The sequence below is a fragment of the Ambystoma mexicanum genome, chromosome 12 (genome assembly GCF_040938575.1).
Source record: "Ambystoma mexicanum isolate Mex_15411 chromosome 12, UKY_AmexF1_1, whole genome shotgun sequence".
NCBI lineage: Eukaryota > Metazoa > Chordata > Amphibia > Caudata > Ambystomatidae > Ambystoma > Ambystoma mexicanum.
In genome coordinates, this window is record NC_090936.1 from 999,062,999 (window position 1) to 999,075,839 (window position 12,841).

General features: G+C 51.5%; 1 protein-coding gene across 8 annotated transcripts in view; it reads right to left on the reverse strand.

The window, feature by feature from the left end:
- PPP6R2 (protein phosphatase 6 regulatory subunit 2) overlaps positions 1 to 12,841 on the reverse strand; it is a 2,012,581-nt gene that overhangs the window by 1,194,430 nt on the left and 805,310 nt on the right. The gene's annotated exons all lie outside the window — the stretch shown is intronic.

A 12,841-nucleotide genomic window follows, 5' to 3' on the forward strand; every position in this document is an offset into this window, starting at 1 on the left:
CATATCCCATTACATGTTAAATATTTTCTAAACAATTACACAATTTCTTTAAATGATGTCAGCCTTGAAAACGATGCTTAAGCCGAAACACGTGTCAGCTGGCGCTACAACACAAAGAATCAGAATTGATTGGAACCAGAATTTTATTATATCTATATTTGCCAATAGACAATCAAAAGGGAAGAGCGCAATAAATGTCACAACCACAAACAGTTGTTCTAATTAAGGAACATGTTACTTACCTGTAACTGTTGTTCTCCAGCATGGGTCTGGCATGGATTCACATGCTCATGAATATTCCCGTCGTCAGGCTGGGTATCCTCGGTAAAGAAAAGAATCAGTTCGAGTTTCATTTCTGAACTGTCTTTCTTAGTAGTTCTAATCACTGGTCTCTGGGTCATACTGCCCCCAGCCAATGACTGCCCTCTCCCTAAGCCCCGCCCCTGGCAGCCATCCTCAGATTTGGTAGCACGTAAAGTGGCAGTAGGACCAAGTGAAGAGCCGCAGAGGGGTAAGAGGGAGGGTTTGCATGTGAATCCATGCCAGACCCATGCTGGAGAACAACAGTTACAGGTAAGTAACTTGTTCCTTCTCCAGCATGGGTTCTGGCATGGATTCACATGCTCATGAATATAAGAATACATAGCAGTACACCCATGCACAACCACGGGAGGTGGCAAGGCTCAACATTAAGCATTACATAAACTCAACATTAAGCATCTCTTACCTCCTCACCAGGCCCACCTTCAGGGGAACAGGTTGCACAGCACTGCCTGGCCGACCCTGGACTCCTCTCTGGAATCCCGCTCGACGCAGTAGAATCTCGTGAAGGTGTGCGTCAACCTCCACGTAGCAGCCCTGCAGATGTCCAGCAGGGGCACACCAGATAGGAATGCCGTGGTAGCAGCGATCGCTCTGGTCGAATGGGCTCTCGGACGGCCGGGCAGCGGTCGGTTTGCCAACCGGTGACAGTGCATGATGCAGCCAAAGAGCCATCTGGAAATGGAAGCCTTTGAGAGGGCCTTCCCTTGGTTCACAGGTCCAAAGTTCACAAACAGTTGTGACATCTTCTGCAAGATCTTTGTGCGGTCCACATAGAACTTCAGCGCTCTAGCCACATCCAGCGAGTGCAAAGTCATCTTAGCCGGCGACAAAGGTGACGGGAAGAAAACAGGTAACACCAAGGGCTCATTGAGATGGAAGTCCGATGGCACCTTGGGCATGAAGGAGGGGTGCGTCCTCAGCACCACCCTCGTCTCGTGGAAAGTCAGGTATGGAGGTGCACAGAAGAGGGCCTGGATCTCTCCCACTCGTCGTGCGGAGGTGATAGCCACAAGAAACGCAGTCTCCCACGAGAGGAACTTCAACGGTGCCGAATGCAGCGTCTCGAATGGCGGCCCCCATGAGCCTGCTCAGCACCACGTTGAGCTCCCACACCGGGGCTGGAGCCTTCACCGGCGGGAATGATTGGAACAATCCTTTCATAAACTCCTTCACCAGGCGATGAGACCACAGAGATGATCGCCCCGGAGTTCTGGTGTAGTGGGAGATCGCCGCTAGATTTATCTTGATGGAGGCGTGAGCTAGCCCCGCCTTGGCCAGCGACAGTAGGTACGGCAGCACCTGGGGGGCCGTAATCCGCACAGGGTTAATCCTCTGTGCACGGCACCAGACAGAGAACCTCTTCCACTTATGTCCATAGCACTTGCGAGTCAAGGACGCCCTGGCCTTTGCAAGCACCTCCTTGCAGTCCGCCGGGATATCGCACCCTCCAAACTCTAGTGCTGCAGGAGCCAGGCCTGCAAGTTCAGCGACCCCAGGTCGTGGTGGAGGATGACGCCTCCTTCTTTGGCGAGGAGATCCGTGTCTGTCGGCAGTTTGACTGGGGGCGCAGGGGGGTCAGGGGGATGACGCTGACATATCCAGAAAGTCTGGGAACCAGATCTGTCTCGGCCACGCGGGTGAGACGAGGATCATCCTGCACCAGGACCGTCTGAGTTGGTTGATGAGTCGCAACGGCAACGGCGGGAACGCATACAGGAACAGGCCGTCCCAGGGGAATGAGAAGGCATCGCCCATGCTCCCCGGCTGGGGAAACCTGCTGGCGAACCTCCGACACTTTGTGTTTGTCGCCGTCGCAAATAGATTAATCTGGGGATTGCCCCATCGATGGAATAGCAGATCCACTTGATCCTGGCGCAGTTCCCACTCGTGGCACGAGCGCAGCTCCCTGCTGAGTGAGTCAGCAATGGTGTTCTTTATTCCTGCCAGGTGGAAGGGTACCAGAAACATCCCTTGGGCGACGGCCCAGTGCCACAGATCCTGCGCCTTCTTGGATAGGGCCGGGGATCTGGTACCTCCCTGCTTCCGGATGTAGAACATCGTGGTGGTGTTGTCGGTGAAGATCCTCACCACCTTGCCCTTGAGGGATGGGAGGAATGACCTGAGGGCCCAAAACACAGCCTGAGGCTCCAGTACGTTGATGTGGAGTGACCTCTCCTCCGGGAGCCAAAGACCTCTTGCGTGGAGATCTCCGTTGTGCGCTCCCCATCCCTCCAGGGAGGAGTCAGTCAGTCTCCTGATGTGCCGGGGTCTGGAAGTCCATACCCACTGCCAGATGCGTGCGGGTGCCCCACCACCGGATCGCTTGGTGCTGCACCTTTCCCATGATGGCCTTAGTCCTTTCCTCCGGACCTTTCCTTTCCTTTCCTTTCCTTTCAGTCGCGCAACTGTCTCGAGCTTGGCTCCCAGAAACAGTGTGACCTGTGACGGAACCAGATGGGATTTGGCGAAGTTGATGGAGAATCCCAGATCCGTGAGCAGTTGGACGGTCTTCGCTGTGTGCCCGACGGCGAGTTCTCTTAACTTTGCTCGGATGAGCCAATCGTCCAGGTAGGGGTAGACATGGATCCCCTGCAGGCACAGCCGCGCTGCTACTAGTGGTAGGCACTTGGTGAATACCCTGGGCTCCGACTTCAATCCGAAAGGAAGGGCCTTGAATTGGTAATGCCGTCCTTGGACTACGAATCTAAAAATCTTTCGATGTCCTTTTAGAATGGGGACGTGAAAGTAGGCATCCTCCAAGTCCAGCGACGATAGGAAGTCGCATTCCTCCAGCTGTCCCAGCATGTGCTGGAGGGTGACCATCCAGAACTTCTGGGCCGTGATGTACTTGTTTAAATGATGAAGGTCCAGGATGGGTCGCCGACCTCCGGTCTTCTTTCTTACGAGGACATATTGAGAGTACACTCAAGCCCCCCAGAGCTTTGTTGGGACGAGCTTGATGGCTCCTTTCTTCAGCATCGCCCTTACTTCCAGCAGCAGTTGAGGGACGTGGTTTTCCTTCCTGGCCACATGTGGAATGCTGGGGAACTTCTTTAAAAACGAGTGTGTGCCCGTGGGCCAGGGCATCCAGCACCCATCGGTCGGTGGAGATGGACTCCCACACGCTGACGAACTACGCCAGCTGGCCCCCCCACTGGGGTGCTCAGGTGGGGGCCCGATGCTACGGCTGGTTCAGTCCTGCTTGGCGGTGGACTTGCCACCTTCGCGATGAGATCCTCCTGACTTGCCTTGTCCTCTGTAGGCCTCCTGCGACGAGGAGCGGCCCGCCTGACGGTACGTCGAGGAGCCGCCACCGAATCCTTTGGAGGCACCTTGCTTGCCTCCGGAGTTCCGAAAGGGCGGCCATCGTCGCTGCAGAACCCTCAAGGTACGGCCCGTCTCCACGTCAGCCTTGATGGCCTGCAGTGATTCGTCCACTGTCTTGCCAAAGAGGTTTTTCCCGTCAAAGGGCATGTCCAAAACTCTGGTTTGCACGTCCTGGCAGAAAATGGTCGCCTTGAGCCAACCACACTGTTGAAGACAAACACCGTTGCCCAACTGGCAGAAACCGGTGTCAGCAATGTCCGTGGCCACCGGTATGGCATGGTCCGACGCCACCTCGCCTTCCTGCAGGATCTCCAGGGCGTCCGCCCTCTTGTCGTCCGGAAGTCCAGCAGAGGAGTTATCTTAAACCAAAGCTCCCTGTCGTAGCGGGCCACAATCGCTAGGGCGTTGGCCGCTTTAATCGTCGTCGCCGACAAGATGACCCGTCGCCCCATGGCGTCCAGCTTCTTCCCCTCGCCGCCTGGGGGGGGGGGGGGTGGGGAGACGTTGAAGTCGAAGATGTAGCCCCTGCTGCCTTCTTCTTGGCCGCCGCCGAGACGACTGAATCTGGGGTCGGCTGTGCCTTAAGGCACAGAGGGGCGGAATCCGGGACCCAGTATTTCTTCTCGTACCTGTCTCTCTTGGCAGGGGGCGTGGACGGGTTCTTCAGGAGCAACAGCCCCTCGTCTCAGATGTCGTCAAGTAACGGGACCGAGAGGACAGTCTTCCACTTGGCCTCACGCCGTTGATGGAGGAACCCTTCCTTCTACTGTTCTTCAGGGCAGAGCTCGAAGAGCTCGGATGCCCTGGCAATCATGGCGTGAAAAGTAGCCAATTTCGTCGGACGGGGAGGCCCGAGGGGGTGGTGATGGAAGGCCCATCCAGTCGTCACCACCGTCGTCATCCGTCCCCGTAGTGGCAGTATCTGTTCCTGTGTCCTCCCTAGGATCAGGGGAAGGGGATGAAGGCTGCGAAGGCTGGAAGGGCGGGGGGGGTGAACTCTCCTCCGCTTGCTTGGAGGGCTCCCCGATGGGCCAGGCTCCACTGGATCGTCTGTTGGGGGTAAGGGCAACCTCGTCCTTCTCTCCGTACATAAGGCCTGGATCGCCATCAAGATGGCTTCCGAGTTGTCTCGTGACTCGGGTACCGGCTGCGATGGGCGCGAAGGTTGGGGAGTGGAATCCTCTGTGGGAACCTAGTCGGCACCGCCGTCGCTCTCTTTGTCCGGCTCGTCCGGATCCCTCCCGTGGGACCGGACCTCCTCGAACTTCTTGTTGAGGATCTTCACGACTCCAACCAGCTCCTCTTCAGAGGCTGTATCCTTGTCCGTGATGGCCACCGCCCCCCCCTCTTTTTCCACCGGGGCTCTCACGGGGGCCTTATCGATGGGCTGAAAAGAGGATTCCCTCCGCGGTGGCAGGGAAACTCTGGGCCCTGAGGTCACCTCCACTGGGGGAGCCTCCACAGGCTTTGCCAGGGCCGCCACGACTCCCTCGATAGAGGCCTTAGCCGGGTGAATCGGGGCCTTCATGACTTTAGGCGCACCTGAGGCCTTCACCTGGGGGGGGGAGGGGAGGGGAGTTACCGCCTAGCTCCCCCTCGGCTGCTTCCTTCGGGATCGACTGGGGCTTTTCCAGAAGCTTACCCAGGTTCTCCGATTTTCTCTTCCCCGAGCCAGAGCCTTGGCTCGTGGTTGATGGCATCGGTGAAAGCGCGCCCTGCCTGGCAGCCGAGGAGTCTGACCGTTCGGCGCTCCCGGTGCCCGCAGACTCTCGGTGTTTAGCCTTTTGTTGGGCTCCCGTCGCCGGACCGCCCTCAAAGGACTTAGAAGACCACTCTGACCTTTTCTTCTTCTCATCTACTGTTGGGCTCTTCCCCTCCAGCCAGTTGGTGAGGCGGATCCGCCGATCCTTCATGGTCCGCTCCGACATGTTCTTGCAAAATGCACAGTCCTTCTCCACGTGCGTTTTGTCTTCGTGAAGGCAGTAGAGGCATCTAGAATGCTTGTCCTCCATGAACACATTCTGCAATCCGCATCCAGGGCAGTTCATTAACAGCTTGAATCCGGCCATCGAGCTTCCTTTGTCCTGGGCCATGTCCACGGGGTAGGCCTCAAGGTCTTCTGGAATCCTCCAAGAAGCGTAACTAGGTGAAACTTTCGCTCTTGAGGGGCGTAGAAAATTCCGAAACGGGTCCCTGTTGATCGGAAGTAGAAACAGTGGAGCTTGAGGTTCGACTGACCGAAAAAATGTGATTAAACTCTTTGAAAAATCGCAAAATGCAGTAAAAGCTCGAGAGCTATAGCACGAGAACTCCCAACACTTGAACATGCGGTAAAAATCTGAGGATGGCTGCCAGGGGCGGGGCTTAGGGAGACGGCAGTCATTGGCTGGGGGCAGTATGACCCAGAAACCAGTGATTGGTTACTACGAAGAAAAACAGTTCAGAAACAAAACTGGAACTGATTTTTTCTTTACCGAGGATTCCCAGCCTGACGACGGGGAATATTCATGAGCATGTGAATCCATGCCAGACCCCATGCTGGAGAATAGATGTTAGCGGGTACGCCTATTTTGTGAACTTTGCATTGCAGCTTAGTCCGTCTCAAAGATTTGTGTTGGCAAAAGCACACAGCTTAGGTCCCTACTCGCAATCTGAGTGTCTCTAAACAGGTATTCAGTAAAACTGTATAGGCTGAGAAAATGTTTCACTACTTACACCGAATATAAAGAGTTCTCCCAAAGACATTAATGAGACAGGTAGCTTCAGGTTATAGTGACAATACAGGTAAGTGTTACCAGAGTACAAACGAAATTGCAGAAACAGCAACCTTCTGGCTGGAAATGGAGCATCAGCGAGGTCGCAAACCCTGGTTAGACATCAAAAGTCCCAAGGAAGGAAGATACAGAATGCAGTCTAAATCACAGTTCGTGGGTTCCGAGAAAAATTATTGCAGGTACAGGCATTGGGAATGGAAGATCCAACCACATGATAGAATTGAGGGCTAAACCCCCCCGCTCAGGATGCTGAAAAAGCTGTTGTGCATTAAAGAAAGCGTCCATATTTCAAGGCTGCAGAAAGAGGGTTGGTCCATTGGTTTCCGTCTAGTCACGATTCCGGATTCAGGTGCTAGCCATATGGGTTACACATAGGACAGTGTTAAAGATTTCTTTTGCACCTTTCTCTCCACAGATTATTATGCACCCCCACCTCAGTCTTTATGCTTACTTTTGAACCCTGTCCTGAGTGAAGTCAGTAAAGCCTTTCCTATTTTGCTCATTCTTAAGGGGAAGCTGACTACCCTCCAAGACAGACACTACTGCGAGACTGTCTATCTTGGAATTCTTGTATTTTTACAATTGCACACATCACCTTAAAGTTCAGTGCAGTTAGGATAATTTGTACTTTTGACCTGATGTTTTTTTGGGTTACTTTAACGATATGCCTAAAACAAGCTGGTTGAAGCTGTGTGATTTTTACAATTTGTATGTTATTTTTCTTGTGTACTTTTGCGTTTACTGCAAATGGCTACCAAAGGTGGGTAACACCCTAAAATGGTTGTGCCACCAGATTTTCACATTTTCGGTTGTCCTTTGGCCATCTTGTCCTTTGGCGTTTCCCTACCTTCTCAAGTCAGGAAATGACATATATGGGAACCCCTTTCCCAGTGAAAGGTACTGCTTTCCCGGGCAGGTGAGCGCTGTGTGTGCCAGAGGAAGGGGCTGGAACTGTCTGGTCCCAGTCCACATCCTCTGGCGCCCGAGTGATGACCCTAGGTTGTCCCGGATTGGACAGACCGAGGCTGTTTGATTATTGCAGACCCTTACCTTAGGTGGGCTTGGACATTTGCAGCTATATGGATGATCATTGCTGGAAACAAGAATTCTACTAAGAAGAGTAACCTGCTGAAGACCAGAGGACGACCCCTGCAGATGACCAGCATCAACCCCATTGATAAGCCTGGTGAAGCCCTGCTCCTCTGCCTCATTTCGGAAGACCCTTATTGGCGCTTCGACCCTTGGACCAGTGGGAACAACCAGTCTCGAATCCTGCTCGCGAATCAAACCCTTGGAATCATTTGCAAGTGTCCCTGGCCCACCCAGTGGACTCACCAGCTCCTGCGCTGCAGCCGTTGCAGCCTTTACGACTCGAAGGCTCTTCAGCTTATACCATAAGTCGCCTGTCCTCGCAATTTCAGCCTTCTCACGACAAGGGAAGCTGTGTGTTATTTTTGTAGTTTATTCCTAGTGAGTGCAGGGTCTGTTTCACTCACAGTTCTATATGATGTAAGTGCATTCTCTAACACGTAGATGGTATGTATTCCATTTAGAATGTTTATCTTAGCAATCAGGCAGTTGAGCCTTGCATCTGTAATCCACAGGTGCGTCTGCTGCCTGCTGTGACTTATTTAATTGAATCCTACCAAATCCTTTTCTGGTATCATGCCTCATTTAACACTGGCGACGGGGATGACCCAGATTTTCTGAGCGCCCACCCATGCTTATCTTGATTCGACATACCGTGTTGCTCCCGAAGAAGCTGAGGCCCAGGACGCTGACTCCACGCTGCTGTGCCTTTGAGGCGCTGCTCCTTCCTGCCTGTGGGAGTTCTGAGTGGCGCACTAGCAGCTGATCCGGTCCGGTCCCCACCCCGGCGAACCAGGCAGCAGACACTGCGGCCCCGCTATCCAGGTCAGAGCGGGGTGCTGCGATTGGGGATGGAGGTCGCCGGTCTGCGCACGTCCGAGTATTTGGTCACGGTGTGCATGTGATCGCGCACACGCGTTTTGGGAAGCCCAGCCCCTTTCCTCATCATTGCGCAACGCATAGGTGGGCCTCGGCCGTTACTTCCATTGGCCCTTGTTTATTTTGATATCACTACGCAATTGTTGCCCGGCAACCAACACAGCCTGCCCAGTTACGGTGGATAGAAAGCAGATGCTGCAGGCCTATTGTGACGTGACAGAGGATCCTGTAGAGAACGTTCCAATTGAGCCGGAGAAGAACGCTTCGAATTAGCGTTGAGGTCTTATTGTGAAGTCACAATACCATACATTTTGGTGTGAACACAACCTTCAGAATCCCCTGCATTCAGTGTAGTTCTGGGCTAATAATCCTTGCATATGAACATTCCAGAGACAAGCTGCGCACATTCCTAGTCTCCACGGATTTGCTGAACACTGTGTACCCAAAACCACTTGTTTGAAATTGATAACATGGCGGCAGCAATTCCTCCACCTGTGCCTTTCCTTTCTGAACCCGGCTGCCCCCCCTGTGAGATGGGACAGATGGGTCAAAATGTTTGAGAATTATATTGTGGCCATTGGAGATGACGGATACAGTTCTGCTAGAAAAAAAGCTCTGCTCCTTCACAACTTAGGGCCTGAAGGACACATCGTGTTTGATGGTCTCACACATGGTGTTGAGGAGGGTGCCGGCAATGCTGATGAGTACCTCACCAAGGAAAGACTATTTCCCCACCTCCTGGTTCCCGAACTCAAACACCCTTTCACCCACAACCCAGACACTCTCGCAGAAACCTACAACGCCATTATCACCAAGGCCATAGACACCATTGCTCCCTTGGCACTTAGGAAAGCTAAACCCACCAAAAAAACTAACTCTTGGTTCACTCAGGATCTCCTGAAACTACGCTCACAAAAACGACTAGCTCTCAAAGCCTGGCAAACGAACCCCACTGACATCACTAAACAAGCCTTTAAAGACGCCGCCAAACAATACAAATCCACCATCATTGCTGCCAAAGCCAACTCCTTCAATACCAGGATCGCCAACACTAAATCCGGATCCAGAGAAATCTTCGCTATCTTCAGAGAATTGGAGTCCCCAACTCCCCCCCCAACCCCTTGAATAAAGACAAAGAATGGTGCAATGACATCCAAGAAGCCATGCTCAACAAACTGAATACTCTGCAAGATAAAATCATTACTCACCAAAAAGCCTTATCGCAACAACTATCCAACCTACACCAGAACACCGCCCCTTCCGGAATCCCAGCCTTCTCGTTCCAGGAGATGACAGAAGAGGAAGTCCGAACCATACTCAACGCCATCAAACCCTCCAACTGTAAAGGCGACTCATGTCCAGCCCAGCTCATCAAGGATAGCGCACCTTCACTAGTACCGTTCTTCACAGCCTTCATCAATGCCTCGTTCAAATCCAACCAAGTGCCATCCTGCCTCAAAGAAGCTTGGGTCCGCCCATTACTGAAAAAACCTACACTAGACCCCAAGGTACCAGGGAACTACAGGCCCATCACAACAGTTCCCTTCCTTCTCAAAATCCTGGATAAAGCTGCATACATCCAAGTTCAAAACTACCTAGAAACGCATCACCTACTTGTTCTCCGGCAATCTGGCTTCCGGCCAAACCATGGCACAGAAACAGCACTACTGGACCTCAAGAACCAAATCGATGACCTAAGAGACGTAGGCAAACCAGCTCTCCTACTTCTACTAGACCTTTCGGCGGCATTCGACCTGGTCAATCATGACACCCTCTGCCACCACCTCTCTACAGCGGGCAACTTCTCACCAGAAGCCACCGCCTGGATAGCATCCTTCCTTTAGGGCAGAGAAATGAAAGTCTTCTCGGACACAGCCTGCGCCCAGTCACATCTAATTAAATGTGGTGTCAGGCAGGGGTCCTGCATATCTCCTACTCTGTACAACCTTTTCACAAGGCACTATTCAAATACCTCGATGCAATGGGCATCACATACACAAACTACGCAGACGACACACAAGTCCTCATCCCTCTCACCGGAGACTATGAAGCCGACCAAAAAACCCTCATCTCCATCTACACCACCATCCAAACCTGGATGGCTGAGAATTGGCTCTGCCTCAAAAGCGAAAAAACAGAGTTACTCATCATCGGATCACCTGCCACAATCAATAAAATGGGGCCCCAATATGACTCCATCATCGACAACTGCTGCATCTCGGTCTCCAAAACAGTCAAAACCCTTGGAGTCTACCTGGACTCCAACCTCACCATGGACAGACAGGTCAACACAATCTCTTCAGCAGCAGCCTACCACTCAAAACTTATCACCGCAGCAAGGCCCTTCCTTTCGCAGGAAAACTCCCTCACCATCGCAAGAGCTATCATAGGATCCGGCCTAGACTACTGCAATGCACTCCTACTAGGCACTTCAGCCAAAAACATTAAAAAACTTCAAACGGTGCAGAACAATGCCCTCAGAGCAGCAACAGGAATCTCGAAAAGAGACCATATTTCAGCCACCAGAAAATCCATCCACTGGCTTCCAGTTAAGGAACGAATCCTTTTCAAATCACTGGCACTCACCCACAAATGACGACAGGACACAGCACCACGCTACCTTGCGCAGAGATTCTCTGATCCCCCCTCCAACAGACCAACTAGATCTAGCCACACCAACCGCCTAGCAATTCCAAAAAGCCTCAGAACCAGAGCAGGTGGCACTAGCTTCCCAGTCCTCGCCGCCACCAACTGGAACTTATTACCCGCCGAGATTAGAGGTATCAAATCCCACCTGTGCTTCAGGAAAGCAATAAAAACGATGCTGTTTGTATAAACCCCTATTGGGCCCTGTCAACTGTATAACCGTTGTAATGTCAAACGTCCTTTTTTCCCAGGCTAGGGGTAGATACGATCTTGCTGTAACCTCCTCTATCTACCCCTCCTTGCACTGAAACTAAGTCATTATCTTGCAACAGCGCCCCGATGCCTCTGGGCTGTGTGGCGCTTTACAAATGTAAAAATAAATAAAATAAATAAAAATAAAAAAAATTGGAGGAACATTTTGAACCAAAAAAGAATGTAACCTTCGAGAGGCACAAGTTCTTTCAGCGCACCCAAGACAACACTGAATCAGCTGAATCCTATGTGGCATCATTGAGGACCTTGAGTCACACTTGCGATTTTGGGAATCTCGCCGACTCTCTCATTAGAGATCAGCTAATACGATGCAGTCTCAGAGTGCAGGAGAAGCCACTTGCCAAAGATGTCTCATTGGAGCAAGCCGTGGAATTGACACGTAGCATAGACCAGACCTCCCAATACATGAGAGTCATGAAAATAGATAAGCAATCAACTCAAAGTCTTGCACAGAGTGTGTGTGCTGTGATGCCTAAAAGAAGAACCACCACAAGGAAGGAGTGGTGGAATCAAAAGTGTTCCAGGTGCAGCAACTCCAAACACTCAGCAAATTTTCCCACATGCCCGAAAGGTTTGCGGACTGCTGCAAATGCAAGCAGAGAGGTTATTTTGCGAACATGTGCAGAGAATCCTCCATCAATGCTGTTGAGCAAAGGGACCCGGAAAAACAGGCTGCAAATCAATCTTCGAACAGAATGCCAGAAGAACCACCAGTTCAAGAAAAGAACGCAAGGCATATTTTTCACATTTACGCTGTGTCTGGTGATTTCAAGGGGCCAATTGATAATTTCTTGATTGACGGGTGTCATCTCAAAATGAAAGTTGATTAGGCTTCCTCTAGGACCATAATATCCAAGGATACCTTCAGAAATGTTCTTGGTAAAGATCCCGACACCCTGGTTCCTGCTGGAGTTCAGCCTTGTGGCTATGGAGAATCCGCCATTACTTTGATTGGTGAATTTCATGGAAGAGTGTCGTACAAGGGAAGAGAATGCTCTGCGAAGATATTAGTTGCTAAGAAGGGAGCGTTGCTTTTGGGTTGGGACGAACAAAGAATTGGGCGTCCGCATTCAAGCCAGTGCTGCAGAACCAGTGACAATTGCAGAAGTTGAAGACAAATGGTTGAAGGAGTTTCCTGAGGTCTTTACCTCAAAACTGGGAAAATTGAAATATTTTGAGCACAATATAAGACAAACCAAATTCACAACCAGTGGTGCACAAGGTGAGACCCATTCCACTGAAACTACGTCAGCAGCTTTGTGAAGAGCTTGAGAGCTTGACCCAGAAAGGAGTAATTGAGCTCATCGAAGGGACTGAATGGCTTTCTCCTGTTGTCCTTGTCACAAAAAGCAATGGGAGTTTGAGACTCTGCGTCGATCTCAGAGATCTCAAGAACATTTTTTGTCGAAAGACATCCGCTATCTGTAATATCAGATACTCTTGCTACCATAGGAGAACCTAGTTGGTTTTCAGTAATTGATCTAACCGCAGCTTATCATCAAGTTCCTCTGTCGGACAGCTGTCAACAT